Here is a 5,038-nt window from a genome sequence, read left to right as displayed (position 1 = left end):
GGGCTCAAGTGGAAAGCGGGTGTTGTGAGAATGATGAAGTCAACATATGTACTAAAGTGCTGGACACAAATGACGTATGTACGGATTGTGAAGAGTTGTATGAGCCCCTAATAAAATGTTTATTTAATTTTTAAAAAGTGAATAAAGCACAAAAAAAAACAAGAAATGCAGCACCACCCCTCTCCATCGCCTTTGCCTCTGTTTGCAGGTGCAGGTGTGAATGGTGAGGAGGCTGCCCTGTATGTGTGTGAACAACTGAGTGTAGCCACACCTCCACCTGCTGAACCCATAGCCAAGGATGTGCAAGCAAAGATCTTCACAGAAACACACATATGACAGACATCTCTGATCTCCATTTCAAGCTGCTTAGTGATCCTCACCGAAGAAAAGCGTGTTCATACAACATAAGGTATGAACGGTGGTGTAGTGGTTACTTGTTGGGCCGTGATCCTCAAGGTCAGAAGTTCGAAACAACTAGCCGCTTCTCAGGAAAAAGATGAGATTCTCTCATCCTGTAAAGAGTGTAGACTCTAGTGTCACTCTCTAGACTGTAAAGAGTGACAGTCTCAGAAACCCACAGGGCAGGTCCACCCTGTGCTGTAGAGTTGTCAAGCATCCGCATCAACTTGATGGCAGTGAGCTTGGGTTTGGGGCTATGGCACTGGAGTCTGTGGCTACCCGACAGTGTAGTCACCATGACCTTTGTCCCTTCATCGAAGGAAACCCAGCACAAAGCTGTAGGAGCCCTGGAGGCGTTGTGGTGGGTTAGTTACATGTTGGGCTGATAAGCGCAAAGTCAACAGTTCGAAACCACCAGCTGTTTGGTGGGAGAAAGACCAGACTGGCTACTCCAATGAGGAGTTCCAGTCTCAGAAATCCACAGGGGCGGCTCTACCCTGACCCTTAGGGCCACTGAGTCAGAGGTGAGTGAATGAGGTGAGTCCAAACTGACTCAATGGCAGGGACAGAGAATACAAGAGCATCCAAGAGTCAGAGGAGGTGGTCTCGGAGTGCCTTCCAATGTTGCCTTCCATGATTCTAGAAAACAATCAAGGGATGCTATCTAATCTCAAATATATGTATTAAAAACAGGAAAATCTTGGAGTACTTTTATCATGTTTGACTATATCTTGTACAATTATTTTGAATGGGTTATTGTAAGCACTTTAAACATTTACTCCTCTGAAGTTAATTGAATTTGAATCACTACATTGATACCATTGAGTGAAAGCCAGATTGAGCAAGCAACAACTTTAGCCGGGCCAAGTGATCATGTCTGACTGTGCGGAACAGAAACGCTGAAACTCACACTGAGCTACTAGCCGGTGTTCAGCTTAAGCTGTGTTGGAATTAAGGGAAATAATCAAGGCTTCTGTTTGGTGATCCAAAATATTACCTTTCCCTTCTGCACCATGGTCGTGGAAGCCTACTCATTCCTCAGGTGGAATTCCTGAGGAAAACAGGCAACTAGTGTTGTGGGGAGATGACTCAAGCTATCCAGCTTCTCCACTCCTTGAGTCTTAGCCCACTTGCTAGAAAGATTTCAGGTGAGAGACAAAATTCAGACCAGAGTCAGAGAAAAGTTTTAAATATAAAGAATAAGTGCAGTGAATGGGATACTTTGGGGATATTTTGGCTCTTCCAACCAAGGACCAAATGCATGGCCATCGAATCGATTCTGACTCAAAGTGACCCTATAGGACAGGCTGCAATTTCCCTTGTGGATTTCTGAGACTGTAACCCTTTACAAGAGTAGAAAGCCTCATTTTTCTCAAGTGGAGTAGCTGGTGGTTTCAAACTCTTGACCTTGTGATTAGCAGCCCAACACATAACCCACTACACTATCAGGGCTCCATACCCACCACATTGCTTTGCATGCACATGATTTTTGAAAACCACATAATCCTGCATAGTTGTTTCCTATGTGTGCTCTGCATGTTATATGCATGTGTGCATTGTTTAAGTGGATGCCTTACACGTAAAACTTATGGTATATATGTGTGTGTACATATATGTGTCTATATGTATACACTTGTATATATGCATGCGTGTGCATGTATATGTGCCCTGCTGGTGTAGTGGTTATGAGTTGGTCAGTAGTTCAAAACTCCCAGCAGCTCAGTGAGAGAACAATTGGGTTTTCTACTCCTGCAAACACATGGGGAATCATTGTCAGTCAGTCAGCACAGACTCAATGGTACTGAGTTTGAGAGTATACACTACACACACACACACACACACACACACACACACACACACAATTGTTAGTGACCGCTGAGTTACCTTCAGCCCCTGCTGACACTACATATAACAGAATAGGACATTGCCCAGCCTTCCTCTGCCCTAACAACTCCCAGCAGCATGTCTATTGCTGTGGCTACTGTGCCAATCCCTCCCACTGAGAGCCTCCTCCTTTTTTTTGGTTCTCTTTTCACCAAGCAGGATGCCTCCTCCAGCAATAGACCTCTCGGGATGTTGTGTCCAGAGCAAGTGATTTGGACCTTGTTGTGAGACACAAGGTTCGAGTGAGGTGCCCAGGCTAATTTTGAGAAGTGGATCATCAGGCCTTTCACCAAACCTCCATCTTAGTCTGGAAGCTCCGGGACACCTGCCCACTGCAGGTGCGGGTGACGACTGGTATTTGAAATACTGGTGGCACCACTTCCAGCATCCTGGCAACAGGAAAGCCACCGCAGAAAACTGGCAGCTGGGAGGTCAGAATGGAAACGTTGCTGTGTGTCAAGTCCATTCCCACTCCAGGGGTTCTGCTGTGGTAATGACATCATCCCTTGTTGACTTGAGGGTATTAAGAGTGAAGGGGTGGAGTTTAGCTTGTCAATCAGGTCGCAGCTTGATGACCTCACTTGGAGTCACAACAGAGATAAATAGCTCACTGGAGGCCAGACCCACTCTCTTTCTCTGCCTTCCCTTACCTGCTGCCGGGAGCTGGAGGAGCCACGTGGAGACCTGTGCCAGCGTTGACATGCTTCCACCACCACTGGATCCATAATACCATCAACCCACTGGCCTGTGACCTTCCTGCATTTGCCGTCATTGCATGTGCTACATGAATCTAAAGAGGAATTTATGGATTAGTATAGGACATAATGGCAAATATCGGAATTATAGACTTGATCTGCACTGGGTTGGGATATTTCTCAATATGCAATTGCTCTTTGCTATAAAGCTCTTTCTAGTACATATATGAATGTCCCTGGATTTGTTTCTCTAGTCAATCCAGCCTAACACATCCTGTAAGTCAGAGTAGAACTGGCACATTGGGATTCCTGGGCTATCGTCTCCATGAGATCAGATTGCCAGATCTTTTCTCCAGTGGAGTGCCTTGTGGGTTCACCGGCCGGCACTTAAGAACAGCATCACCTGGGCTCTTTGTCCTGTGTCTATCTGCAGAAAGAGAGTTTGTGTTGCCTTCACTTCTCAGAGTGCAGTTTATCTACATCATCTTTTTCTGAATGCTCGTAACACGGTGCCGCTCTCCATGAGAAGTGCCCGGGCAGCAGGTCTTCAGTTCATGTCTGTACCTAGACTGCTATGGCTGTGGGCCATTGGAGCCATGGACTGGGGTCTCTCTGAGTGTCAGCTCACAACAAGTAGTGCCTGCTGTCATCTTCCTTTGTGTCCCTGCGTCTACCATGCACCTTCTGGTCTGAATTGGGTCTGTCTGAGAACTCCGTAGCCAGAGTGGCCCTCACACCATCACAGTGCTACAGAAATCATTCTGAAGATCCCAACACTTTGGTTGACTGCAAGGTCAGTTGTTTAATCCCACCGGTTGCTCTGTGGGAGAAAGCTGAGGCTGTCTGCTTTTCTAAACATTCACTGTCTCTGAAACACGATCTCTGGTCAAGAGGAGGCTGTCTGCTCTTTTAAAGATCTACAGTCTCAGAAACCCTATCCAGGGTCCCTATGCCTCAAAATCCACTTAATGGCAGTGGGTTTGTTTGGGGTTTCAGCAAAATGAAGCCGGACCTCTCCATCATACAGCCTCATTCTCCCATGTTGATCTGGTCATTGGGGCCAGGGTTTCCAGCTAAGGAGACAAATAACACAGAGTGCTCAGATTAAAGACATCAAGCTGAACAGGAAAGGGCAAGGGATGAGTCACGCCACTGCCCACCTTCTCTAAGAAGAGGTGGCTGAGAAGTAAAAGGAAGTGCCAATTAACCAGGGCTGTTGATTTATGTTTTTTAATTGTATAGAGAATATAAATTCTGAGGACTCTGAGGATTGTATAAAAAGAATAACAATCTCTCTGATGAATGCGATGGAAACCCATAAATCTTTTGCTTTCTTAAAAGGCAAAACTTGAGATTCAGCAAGGCGAAAGCCGAAATGCAGCAAAGTGAAAGGAAGAAAGATAGAAAGGAATCTTCAAATGAACCTCCAACTCTTGTAGAGTTCTTCCACCTGCTCCCTGGGGGCCTGAGTTGTGTTCTCCTGGGTGTAGAAAAGATCCTACGGTCTCTTTGGTGGAAAGAAACTTACTGCCTATCCAGCATCTGGAGTCCCACAATCATAAAATGCATAATCACCTCACAGGGAAGGTGAGGGCAATTAGTAACAGAGTGTTCTCCCAACGCTGACCTGCTTGCCTTCCCAGCAACATTTCTGAGAGTCCCCATTTCCCCGCCTTCTAGCCACACTGGATATAAACCTCCTTGACCAAACTTGAGCTCCTTCTCCAGCGACTGGTCTCTCCTGCCAAGGAGTCCAGAAAATTATAGCCATGGACACACCATGGAGCAGCTATGGGCGACTGTGAGCTGGAATAGACTCAGAGGCGCACAGCAGCAACCTCAACTCGACCCCATTCCAGCCCGGGCATCTCCCTGGGACAAATCAGAGTTGGGCATATGCTGCCTCCCTTCAGGGGCTGAGACCAACGGGCCATTTAAAGTAGGCACGTAGCCAAGAGTCTTATCACCGATGCTGAGAAGCCCCCGGGGTAGCATCCCAAGCCACCACTTAGGGCGTCTGAGTGAGTGAGCTTCCATTAGGCACTTTGGGGATTGATGCC

This window comes from Echinops telfairi, unplaced genomic scaffold, assembly GCF_000313985.2.
Source record: "Echinops telfairi isolate 266 unplaced genomic scaffold, ASM31398v2 ScPeMD7_7469;HRSCAF=8507_1, whole genome shotgun sequence".
NCBI lineage: Eukaryota > Metazoa > Chordata > Mammalia > Afrosoricida > Tenrecidae > Echinops > Echinops telfairi.
Note: the sequence above shows the minus strand (reverse complement) of the source record.